Source organism: Primulina tabacum, chromosome 7 (genome assembly GCF_025594145.1).
Source record: "Primulina tabacum isolate GXHZ01 chromosome 7, ASM2559414v2, whole genome shotgun sequence".
NCBI lineage: Eukaryota > Viridiplantae > Streptophyta > Magnoliopsida > Lamiales > Gesneriaceae > Primulina > Primulina tabacum.
The window spans coordinates 18,396,684-18,410,566 of NC_134556.1; positions in this window are offsets into that span (position 1 = coordinate 18,396,684).

The window sequence follows — 13,883 nt, forward strand, 5'->3', positions numbered from 1 at the left end:
CAAATCATCTATCCGTGGCAACGGATACTTGTTCTTGATAGTCACTTTGTTGAGCTCCCTATAGTCGATACACAGCCGCAACGACCCATCTTTCTTCTTGACAAAAAGAACCGGAGCTCCCCAAGGCGAAGAATTCGGTCGAATAAAACCCTTGTCTAAAAGATCCTGCAACTGCGTTTTCAACTCCTTCATCTCGGTAGGGGCCATTCTGTACGGTGCCTTAGAAATAGGAACCGTACCTGGAACCAGATCAATCACAAACTCCACATCTCTATCCGACGGCAAACCCGGCACATCATCCTCAAACACATCAGCAAACTCCCTCATAACATCGATATCATCAATATTCAACTTAATCATTCTATCCACATCCACAATCGAAGCCAGAAACACATCACAACCTCTACACAGCAACTTCTCAGCCTCAAGACAAGAAATAAAAGGAAGGACCAGCGAAGTACCTGCACTGGCGAGCATACCTTCCCTATTGCCATCATCTGCAAAAGTCACCGTCTTAGCAACGCAATCAATCACTGCACGATAGGTCGATAGCCAATCCATGCCAAGTATAACATCAAATGCAACCATCGGGATGACAATCAAATCAGCAAAAACCAAACGCCCATCAATTTGAACAGAGCACGCATACACAATCGATGTCGGGCACAACACATCCCCCGAAGGCAAAACAACATTGAACTGGAGGGGAAGAACAGAAGGAACTATACCCAAAGATCTCAAAAACAATTCAGACATAAAAGAATGAGTAGCACCTGTATCAATCAAAGTCGTAGCTACTCTGCTTGAAATTAAAATAGTACTAGAGATCACAGAAGAATCATGGTTTATACCTTCCTTGGTCATCGTAAAGATGCGACCCTGCACCTTATCCTTGCTCGCTCCCCTTGGACAGTCTTTAGCAATGTGGGCCAGCCGTGCCACAACGATAACGCATATGAGTGCCAAATCTGCACTCTCCTCGATGATGTCTGCTGCATTTAGGACACAGCGGCTTCTCAGGATCAACTGGAACTGGCGGTGGTCTAGGACTCGATTCCATCTTGCCCTTCCCTTTGAAACGATCCTTGCCTCTTTGATTCGAGCCCTGGCCTCTCTGAGCAACAGCTTGATGCCTCTCCTGCCTCTCTCTTGTGATATCCTTCTCGTCTTGTTCGGCCAATAACGCCTTAGACACAATCTCTTTGAAAGTCACAGCCTTGGACATATTTATATCTCTCCTGATCTCAGCTCTAAGGCCTCGAATGAAATGAGCACCTTTATCTTTGTCATTTGAAGCAATATACGGAGCAAATAAACAACCCTCCTCGAACTTGAGAATGTACTCATCAACGTTCATACCTCCCTGTCGAAGCTCCAAGAACTCTGTCACCTTCCTAGCTCGAAGTGCGTCGGGAAAGTACTTGTCATAGAACAGGTCTGTGAACTCTTGCCACTTCAAAGCTGAAACATCGACACCAACCTTAGTGGCCATTCCACCAGATACGTGCAGCCTTTATCAACATGAATACTGCACAGCTGATCCTGTCTTTATCCTCATACTGAATATGGTCGAAGATTGCTTCAAGCGCCTTGACCCACTCGACAGCCACTAACGGATCAGTGCTACCTGCGAATTCCGGTGGATCCATTCTCTTAAAAGCAGAAAAGACGGCATCAGTGCCAACTGCCTGAGCTACTTGGCCTCTCACTTGGCCTCTACCTTGTCCTGTTCCTTGCAATCGAAGCAGCTGCTGAATCTGCTTGCTATGGACTTTGGCTTGCTCTTTAAGCAACTTGCCGAACTCGTCGACAACTCTCGAGGAAGAACTATCCTCACCCTCTGACGCCTTACGCTTAGGAGGCATACTCTACAATGTGCTCACAAAAGAGATATCAATAAATAACAATGAATAGATGCAAAAGAAAACATACCCGGACAGTGTAAAGTATACGAAGTCATATGCATTGGTCCGAAGAACGGTGCTCTGATACCACCTAAATGTGACACCTCGACCCGTTTACAATAAAAATAGCAGCGGAATTTAAAATTTTTCTTTAAAGGGAGGAAGGATTCAAAATACATTTCCAATATATATACCATCAAAAGAATAAACATGATCCCAAAAAGTGTTGCATCAAAATACAAAATATCATTTTGATCATGTATAACAAAATAATCTTCCACTTCCTTCCATCTCTTATGCATATGACCCCGGCTCCAAAATCAACGTCCTGGTCCGTCGCTCTTATCTGCATCACATGAAATAACTGAAATGAGTATAAAACTCAGCAAGTGGAACTCTTACATAGCAATGATACATAGTGTATTCTGTAAAACATGGCTTTGGAATCATAAAATACCATCAACTCTGAAACATGTATATCGTAGCAATAGCATAACAATGAGATGGTATTTCTCTTTACTATGGTGGATTGATATCAATAGTAACTCTGTCTGTGGTGCTCGTATCCCATCGATATAAATCGATAACTCTGAGGGATATAAGCCTATGGTCGTTGATCAACTAATTGCATGCAATCTCTGACTATGTATCTATCAATCCATAAAACATTTAAACTCTTTCTTTGGGACATTTTATCAAACACCTTGAATACTATATCTTTGCATTCCCTTTCAATACAATTGAGACATACAATGCCTCCAATAGATATAACAAATGAATCAATACATAACTATGAAGCAAATGAAGGGAATAACACATTACAACCTTTGAAACACAATACATATAACATCATGTGAGCACAAGGGATGAATTTCCACTTACAAACCACAAGAACACCTTGAATCTAACTCCTTGGTTGAAATCCTACAACAATAACCCGTATATAACACCATCATCAACTCTATAATCAAGAACCCATGCCAAATAATCCATAAAACCAACATAAACAACAAACCCATATCATCTCTCTTCCCAAACCAAGAAATAACAACACCAAAAGCTTACCTTAGCTTCCTAGCACCAAGAAGAACTTCGATCTTAACTCAAATCACCAACTAAAAGCTTGAATCGAAGATAGGAAGTGAAAGAAATAAGGAACCCTAGCCTTCCCAAGGAGAGAAATCCGAAAATGAGAGGTGAGAAATGAGAGAAATGGAGCAACACTTGTATATAAGCACTTAAAACTCCAAAAACACGGTTTTAAAAAATCGCTGGCCGCTCGGGCGAACATCTTTTTCCGCCCGAGCACAGAAGTCACGGCCAAAAATCCAAAATTTTCGAAGTTGGCTCGCCCGGGCGGACATTTATTCCCGCTCGGGCGCGCACTCTGCGCACTGCCACTCCAAAGATCGCTTCTGAAACGCCTCTTCCCTTCATAATTTGGAAAAGTGGTAAACTACAAAAAATGTAGCTCTATGTCTTATCTTGAATCCCTCAAAATTTCAGATCGATTGGACGTCTGAGTAAAAAGTTATGCCCATTCTCCCAACATGTGTCACTGGAGGAACGTCGAAACACACGAAACACTTCGGGGCACTTTTGGCATACCTTCCACAATGATTTAAACAAAACTCAAAATAAGAAAGTTACACCTCTATGTCTTATCTAACCACTCCAATGGCCTCATACCAATTGGCTCAACATACGAATTATAATTAATTTAATCGTAACGCCGCTACAAAAGCACTACACATCATCTATAACCAACCATAGTATAAATCATAAATCGAAACTCTTAACATCCAAACTATACCTAAACTTGACCAGTAGTCAATAAACTTATGAAAACTTAAACCGTACCGTACACCAGGCTTGGCTATTACAGTTTTCTCAGTCAGAGTTGAACATGAGGCAGCGTAGATGGCTTGATCTACTGAAAGATTTTGATTGCGAGATCAAGTACTATCCAGGGAAGTGAATGCAGCAGCAGATGCCTTGAGTCGAAAGGTTTTTGCCCTATCCTTATCGACGATAGGTGTTTCGAATTTAGTTGAAGATTGTTGTTTGTCTGGTTTAGCATTTGACACAGATAGTAGACCATTAAGACTTGCCACGATTCAAGTTGAGCCAGATTGGATGATGAAAATCAAAGAAGCCCAAAGAACAGATCAGAATATTGTGGGGACCCGGGCTCTAACTCAATTCTTTTCGGGATTAGTCGGATCATTGTTCAAAATTACGGGTCTAAAATTTGCTTTTAACATTAAATCAAATGTTTATAACTCAGGCACAAGCTAATTCTATATTCATTGCATTACAACAAACATAAAATACATGCCTTGTTTTATTCATATTCTACAAACCAGTAATGAAATACAGTGCATATCAAAAGTACAACTACTAGTTCATCTGCTACGCCCGTGATCACCACGCTATGTCCATCTCTCATCTCTGTCGCGACCTTGATCCTGCCCCACCTGTTGTTATGCACACATACAGACATAACAACAGCCGGAAACTCCGGTGAGAACAAATCCCAGTCTAAAACATGTAGGCATGCTGATACATAATCATAAATCATGAATCAAAGCAATAATAATGGGCTTCATAGTCTATGAAACCAATCTATATAAACATGCAATTCAAATCAAATCATGTCTTGACTCGACTCGACTCTACTCTAGGGATCTCGGTGTGAATAAGACGTCACTGTCTGTCACCTACCCTCCCAATCGGGGTAACTGTACGTCTTATTCCTAGACTTCGGTCATGTCTGTATCGAATGTCTACAATCGGAGGGAATCTGATCCGAAGCGTCGATACCACCGAACATCTAGTTTGGCAAGTCTGCCAATGACTCTCCGATCTCAAAGGCTTGAATATAAATCTATAAACAAGACAGCATCCTATCAAGAGATTTGAATATAGATCTATAAACAAATCAAATTCATATCAAAAGATAAACCACAATTCTAGTATGTGATTTGATTGGGAAACTCAAACTGAATCTCATTTGAGTTGTGTCTTCCCCAAACAAAACATGAATTATACCTTTCGTCGCACAATGTCTGTCGATATCGAAGTCTCGATGACGAATCTGTCACTATCAAATCTGAAATGGAAATGTTGATACATATTCTATCAATCTCTAATCTCAATCAACACATATCCAATTCACTACTTGACCTCGGTACCATTTGACGGCATAACAACGTAATTTCTCGATACCGGTCTATGAGGCCCGGGGCCGAAGAGGGGCGGGGGGTGATCGCCGGTGCCATCAGTTGCACGGACAATGAGCGGCTCCTGGCAGGCTTCTAGGTGAAGGGAACATGAATGAACCGAACCCACACGGGAATGAGAGGGATTCCGAGACTTTTCAATGTAATGGACTGTACAGTTGAAGAGGGCTTAAAAGATTTGATTTGTACTACTCATATCATGAAGGTGCATCTTCTTTTCGGTAGCTCATCACATAAGAACTCCAAAGTTAAGCGTGCTTGACTTGGGGCAATTTTGGGATGGGTGACCTCCTGGGAAGTTTCCCAGGGTGCGTGTGAGTGAGGACATAAGCACGCTGGAAAGACTCGTCTTGATACAGTGAGGACAGTCGTCGAATCCGGGGCGTTACAAGTGGTATCAGAGCCGACCTCTCTTAGTACGGTGTGGTTCGGGGACGAACCAAGCGGAAGCTGGTGGGCATGTGAGGCCCGTGGCCGAAGAGGGCGGGGGGTGATCGCCGGTGCCATCAGTTGCACGGACAATGAGCGGCTCCTGGCAGGCTTCTAGGTGAAGGGAACATGAATGAACCGAACCCACACGGGAATGAGAGGGATTCCGAGACTGTTCAATGTAATGGACTGTACAGTTGAAGAGGGCTTAAAAGATTTGATTTGTACTACTCATATCATGAAGGTGCATCTTCTTTTCGGTAGCTCATCACATAAGAACTTCAAAGTTAAGCGTGCTTGACTTGGGGCAATTTTGGGATGGGTGACCTCCTGGGAAGTTTCCCAGGGTGCGTGTGAGTGAGGACATAAGCAGCACGCTGGAAAGACTCGTCTTGATACAGTGAGGGACAGTCGTCGAATCTGGGGCGTTACACGGTCAATCCATCTCTCAACATATATCACCAATTCATACTTCTCAACTCATAATCATCATCATAAGCATATGATAGTACTCAAAGTCTGCACAAGTTAACTCTAAACATGCTGGAAAATAATAACTATAGCATACAACGTCCGTTCTTCATCCGGTTGCGTTTCTACGATATCAATAATATCAAGAACATATTATGAAACTCAATTCATCCTTCTCCTAACATATATATATCAAAAGGTGCTGGAATTGAATGAAACTTACATCTTCTTGTTGCTTCCAAAGAAAGGAACCCAAATCTGTATTTAGATTCAAGTTTTAATGTATAAATCTCACACAATCACAATTATAAATTTGGGAGAACTTGAGGAATTGTTGGAGATGCTCTCGGTTCTGAATTCTGAAATGAGAAAGACTAAATCAGTTCAATATCTATATATATATACATGCCATGTGTCACAACAAGGAACAAAGGTGGATTTCTCGCATGCAGCACCACGGGTGCGGCCACTCTTCACCGCGGGTGCGCTGTGCCCACGGCATGCCTTTCATTTTCTGAAATTAAACGACCGCGGGTGCGCTACATATAAGACCGCGGGTGCGGTAACATCAACGCAGGTGCGGTTACGTTTGAACCGCGGGTGCGGTGTCATTTCTGTAAATACTTTCCAACTCTCTGTCCATCAACCGCGGGTGCACTCTTTCTTGGACTGCGGGTGCGGTGACCCTACTGTAAAAATGACTAACTTTTTGTCCATGCACCGCGGGTGCGGTGCTTCTCTAGGCGCGGGTGCGGTTCCTTTCTTCAAGCAACACTTCATCTTTTCATTTTATCCACATACAATCTAGGGCATTACAAATATACAGCAGTCAATTCAGATGGTCAGATCAGGACTTCAGTCTGAATATCAGGTACATGATTTTGTCCTGTTTGTGAATAACCGTATTGTAGTCCTAGATACTTCAGAGTTGAAACAACAAATATTGTCAGCAGCGCACTGTAGTCGGTTCAGCATTCACCCTGGTGGTAGAAAGATGTACAACGACTTGAAGACACAGTTCTGGTGGAAACAGATGAAATCACATATTGCCGAATATGTGTCTAAGTGCTTAAATTGCCAACAGGTGAAGGCTGAAAGAAAGAAGCCCGGAGGTTTACTTCAGAGTTTGTCTATTCCTGAATGGAAATGGGATCACATTTCCATGGATTTCGTGACGAAGTTACCTCGATCATCCCGGGGTTGTGATACGATTTGGGTTGTGATAGACAGATTAACCAAATCAGCGTGTTTTATTCCGTACAGAATGACGTACAGACATGATCAGATGGCTGAGATATATGTCCGAGAGGTAGTTAGATTACATGGTGTGCCGAAGTCTATCGTATCAGACCGTGATCTACGATTCACTTCTCACTTTTGGCACAGTCTGCAGTAGGCTTTAGGTACGACATTGCACCTGAGCACTGCTTATCATCCCCAGACAGACGGACAGTCAGAGCGGACTATCCAGACTTTATGATGCAAATGTGGTTGTTCAAGCACCAAAGAAAGCATGGGAGTCATTGGAGTTTCCCGAAGGACCTATAACGAGGGGACGATGCAAGAAGTTTAAAGATGCATTTCAAGGACTCATGATGAGCTATCAAGGAAGTCCTACAAGTTGGATATCTAAATTAGAGGAGGTTGAAAATAATGGGAATAATATTGGATGTTTTTGGAATGTTATTCAAGTGCAATTGCCGAAGGTACAGCGCACCCGCGCCATTTAAGAGAATATTGCCGAAGCTATACCGCACCAGCGGTCCGAAGGCGAGCGCACCCGCGGAAGGCGAGCGCACCCGCGGTCCTTTGCACCAGAACTTCGCCGAAGCGGCACCGCACCCGCGGTCCAGTCTGCAGCGCACCTGCGGTCTTTTGTCAACTTCCGTGTCAAATTTGCTTGTTATCATAATTAAGCCTTTTTACACTACTTTTTCATACTTTATTTAACATATATTCAGTGTATCAGACCAAAAACGCATGAGGATGAATGATAGATAAAAGTTCTTGAGTTCTCTCTCAAATTGCAAAGCTTGTGCTTTGTGTTTATCAAAATCAAACTTATCAAAGATTGCATCTTTGTGGCGTTTGTCGATTGTTCTTCGCACGGATTATCAAAACAAGTTCTTTGAAGGTTCGTTTGAAATTCAATTGTTTTATCGTTGATATTTGTTGCTAAGTTATAATCGCTTAGAGGTGAATATCACAAAATCGTTACTTGTTTCAAAAGATCGGGACAAAATAATCGTTTCTTGTTTGTTATTGAATTGAGGGTGCGATTTATATATTCGTGATTGCCTTTCATTCGTATGAGGATTCGTATCATTTGGTATCAGAGCTTTGGCTCAATGAATTCAAGTAAGTATCGTTGTTGTTTTTTTTTTTTTTTTTTTTCAGATCTGTCTCAAATTTCATTCTGTTTTCAGATCTGTGGTATTCTTTTGTTTCTATTGTCATATCTACCAAAAACAAAAACAAAAATTTGTTATGTTTCAAGTTTTGTGTTATCCTTTGTTCTATTTTAGGATCTGCGTTATTTCTATCATCTTTTGATAATCTTGAATTCCAAAAAAAAAAAAAAAATTTGTTCTATGTTATTCTTTCGTTCTTGTTTTTGTGCAATTCATGTGAAATAGTTGCAAGTGTTCACAAGTTGAATCTTGTTAGTTTGATAAATATATATATATATATATATATATATATATATATATATATAAAGATTGAGCACACCTTTGAGAGAACTATCAAATTCTAGTGAAAAAATAAAACATTTGACTGCGAGTGTTATTTCTTTGGAGTGATCGTGAGAATTTGGGTGAGGAAAATATTTTATTTCTACTAACATTTTATTGCAGGTACAAAATCTGAAATTAAAATGGAGAGGGAAGTAGGAGAGAGTTCGAACCAAGGGTTATCTAAGGTTCAAATGGAGGCGTTATTTGGGCATTTTAGTAGAATGTTGCGGGCCGAGTTGGATCCTTTATATGAGAGGTTGGATAGGCTTGAAGTTAGTACGAGTGAAAATAAATCTAAGACTAAAGGTTTGGGTAGAGTGGATAAAGAAGAGAATGATTATGATTTGGATGGAGAAGAGGAGAGCCAAAACGAGAATTGGGGTAGAAGCGGAAGAGGTAGAGGATTTGGTAGGGGAAGAAGAGAAGCCTTACGTGGTAGGTACGATGATGGGAATGAGGAAGATAATAACATAGGCAGCATTAAGATGAAAATTCCGTCGTTCCATGGTAAGTCGGATCCAGAGGCTTATTTAGAATGGGAAAAGCGAGTTGAATTTGTGTTTGATTGTCACCATTATTCCGAACAAAAGAAGGTTAGGTTGGCTGTGGTTGAATTTGTTGATTATGCACTTATTTGGTGGGATCAATTAGTGACCACTAAGAGAAGATGCAATGAGAGGCCTATAGGAACTTGGGCGGAGATGAAAAGCGTAATGAGGAAGATGTTTGTACCAAATCACTACTATAGAGAAATGTTTAAGAAGTTACAAACTTTGAGACAAGGTGTGAAAAGTGTTGAGGACTACTATAAAGAATTGGAAGTAGTCATGATTAGAGCAAACATAGATGAGGATAGTGAGGCTACTATGGCTCGTTTTCTGTGTGGTTTGAACAGGGAAATTCAAGATCAAGTGGAGCTTAGACATTACTTGGATCTAGATGAAATGGTGCAAATGGCGATAAAAGTGGAGCAACAACTCAAGAGGAGAGGAGTTGGTCGTACCACACAAACTGGGAATACATCAACACCTTGGCGTTCCAACGTTGTTAAACGTGAAGAAAGCAAGGTAGTGGTCAAGCCCAAAGTTGACATTAAACAGGAGGCGCCTAAGCAGGGAATCCAAGGTAAACCTGAAACTCCTATTAATCGTTCTAGAGATATTAAATGTTTTAGGTGTCAAGGAGTTGGACATATTGCTAGCCAATGTCCCAATAAAAGGGTGATGGTGTTGAATAATTATGGGGAGTATGAATCTCATAGTGAGGGAGATGCTGGAGAGGATGAAGATGAGATGCTTGCATTAGAGGATCCTGATGAGGGATATGAAGCAGTTGTGGGTGAGAGGCATTAGTGACTAGGCGTATCATGAGTGCCCAAGTCAAAGAAGAGGAGACGAATCAGCGGGAAAACTTGTTCCATACTAGATGTTTTTTCAGTGGCAAAGTTTGCAACGTTATTATAGATGGAGGAAGTTGTACCAATGTTGCTAGTCTTGAGATGGCTGAAAAATTGAGCTTGTCTACTTTGAAACATCCTCAACCATATAGGCTACAGTGGTTGAACGACTGTGCTGAAGTGAAGGTGAACAAACAAGTTTTGGTTGCATTTTCGATTGGGAAGTATGTTGATGAGGTATTGTGTGATGTGGTACCAATGCATGCTTGTCATATTTTGTTAGGAAGACCATGGCAATATGATAGGCAAGTGACACATGATGGGTTTAGAAATAAATATTCTTTTGTACTCAAGAAAGAACCCATTGTTTTACTTCCTTTGTCCCCAAAACAAGTGTTGGAGGACCAATTGAAAAAGAAGAAGAGAGATGAGGCTGAAAGAAAGAGTGAATTAAAAAGTGAGATGGCCTTTGAAAAGAAAAATGAAATGGCTAAAAACAAAAGTGATAAAAAAATTGAGATAGCCATACAAAAGAAAAATGAGGAAAAAGAAAATGAGAGGAAATAGACCAAAAAGAAAATATATATGGTCCAAAAGAGTGACATGAAACAATTGGTGCACACACATGATACACTTGTGTTGATTCTTTACAAAGAGATTCTCTTTAACACAAGTGATATAGCCGGAAATCTTCCGAGCATTGTTGTTTCCCTTTTGCAGGAGTTTGATGATATATTTCCGGAGGAGCTACCTCAAGGAATACCACCATTGAGGGGGATTGAGCACCAAATTGATTTTGTGCCCGAAAGTGCATTACCAAATCGTCCAGCGTATAGAAGCAATCCGGAGGAGACCAAGGAGCTTCAACGGCAGGTAAGTGAATTATTAGACAGGGGTTTCGTGCGTGAGTCCATGTCTCCTTGTGCTGTAACTGTTTTGTTAGTTCCTAAGAAAGATGGCTCATGGCGTATGTGTGTAGATTGTAGGGCAATCAATAACATAACCATTAAGTATAGGCATCCCATACCTAGACTAGATGATATGTTAGATGAGTTGCATGATGCTTGTATTTTAGCAAGATTGATTTGAAAAGTTGATATCACCAAATTGGGATGAGAGAAGGTGATGAGTGAAAAACGGCTTTTAAAACTAAGTACGGGTTATATGAGTGGATGGTCATGCCTTTTGGCTTAACTAACGCTCCTAGCACCTTTATGAGGTTAATGAACCATGTCTTGCGTGCATACATAGGAAAATTTGTTGTTGTCTACTTTGATGATATCCTAGTATATAGCAAAGACTTGGATGAGCATGTTAATCACTTGAGAATTGTGCTAATCACACTAAGGGCTGAAAATTTATATGCTAATTTAAAGAAATGTGATTTTTGCACAAGCAAACTTGTCTTCCTTGGTTTTGTAGTAAGTTCGCAGGGGATACAAGTAGATGAGGACATAGTAAGTGTTATTCGATATTGGCCAACACCTGCTAATGTTAGTCAAGTTCGAAGCTTTCATGGTCTTGCAAGCTTCTATAGGAGGTTTGTAAAAGATTTTAGCACACTTGCGGCACCGATGACGGCGGTGATTAAGAAGAACGTTCCATTCCATTGGGGCGAGGAGCAAGAGAAGTCTTTTAATATTATTAAACAAAAGTTAATTAATGCGCCTTTACTTGTTTTGCCTGATTTTTCTAATACTTTTGAAATTGAATGTGATGCTTCAGGTGTAGGTATTGGTTGTGTTTTGATGCAAGGAGGACGACCAGTGGCGTATTTTAGTGAGAAACTCAATGGAGCAGCGCTGAACTATCCAACGTATGACAAGGAGTTGTACGCGCTTGTGAGGACTTTGGAGGTGTGGCAACACTACTTGAGGCCTAAAGAGTTTGTGATTCACACGGATCATGAGTCTCTTAAGCACCTTAAGGGGCAGCAGATTTTGAACAAGCGGCATGCCAAGTGGGTTGCATTCACGGAGGTATGTACTAATCTCTACTTTGGAGTCTAAAGTTTTGGGGTTTGAGCATGTGAAGGAATTATATGTGTTAGATGAGGATTTTAAGAATGTATTTGAAACATGTATGCATGGTCCACATGACAAATTTTATTTGCATCATGGTTTCTTGTTCAAAGAAGATAGGTTGTGCGTCCCTAGATCATCCATTCGTGAATTACTTGTTAGGGAGGCACATGGGGGTGGCTTAATGGGGTATTTTGGTGTGGCTAAAACTTTAAGTGCATTGCATGAACATTTCTATTGGCCACACATGAAACGTGACGTTGAGCGTGTTTGTTATAAGTGCATTACTTGTAGACAAGCTAAATCTAAAACACAACCACATGGCTTGTATACACCACTTCCCGTCCCTAGTGAACCTTGGGTTGATATTTCTATGGACTTTGTTTTGGGGTTGCCTAGGACAAAGAAGGGGAGGAATTCTATATTTGTTGTTGTGGATAGATTTTCTAAGATGGCTCATTTTATTGCTTGTCACAAAACTGATGATGCATCTCACATTGCGGATCTATTCTTTAGAGAAGTCGTTAGGTTGCATGGCATGCCTAGGACTATTGTTTCGGACCGTGATGTAAAATTCTTGAGTTATTTTTGGAAAACGTTATGGGCTAAACTTGGCACCAAATTGTTGTTTTCTACTACATGTCATCCTCAAACGGATGGGCAAACTGAAGTTGTCAATAGAACTTTAGGAACACTTTTGCGTGCTATTCTTAAATAGAACTTAAAGAATTGGGAGGATTGTTTACCATTTGTTGAGTTTGCTTATAATCGTAGTGTGCATGCTACTACGAATTATTCACCATTTGAAATTGTATATGGTTTTAATCCTTTGACTCCGTTGGATTTGATGTCTTTACCTGTGAGTGAAAGGTTGAATATGGATGGCAAGAAGAAAGCTGAATTCGTTAGAAGTTTGCATGAGAAGGTCAAGGATAACATCGAGAAGAAGAATTTACAATACACGAAGCAAGCCAACAAGGGAAGGAAAAAGATGGTTTTTGAAAAGGGAGATTGGGTGTGGTTGCACTTAAGGAAGGAAAGATTTCCAGAAAAGCGACGTTCAAAACTCTTACCTAGGGGTGACGGACCATTTCAAGTGCTTGAAAAGATCAACGACAATGCCTACAAATTAGACCTACCAGGTGAGTATAATGTCAGCTCTACTTTTAATGTTATTGATCTTTCGTTGTTTGATGTAGGAGATGATCAAGATTTGAGGACAAATCCTTTTCAAGAAGGGGAGAATGATGCAAATGTGGTTGATCAAGCACCAAAGAAAGCATGGGAGTCATTGGAGTTGCCCGAAGGACCTATAACGAGGGGACGGAGCAAGAAGTTTAAAGATGCACTTCAAGGACTCATGATGAGCTATCAAGGAAGTCCTACAAGTTGGATATCTAAATTAGAGGAGGTTGAGAATCATGGGAATAATATTGGACGTTTTTGGAATGTTATTCAAATGCAATTGCCGAAGGTACAGCGCACCCGCGCCAGTTAAGAGAATATTGCCGAAGCTATACCGCACCCGCGGTCCGAAGGCGAGCGCACCCGCGGTCCTTTGCACCCAAACTTCGCCGAAGCGGCACCGCACCCGCGGTCCAGTCTGCAGTGCACCCGCGGTCTTTTGTCAACTTCCGTGTCAAATTTGCTTGTTATCATAATTAAGCCTTTTTACACTACTTTTT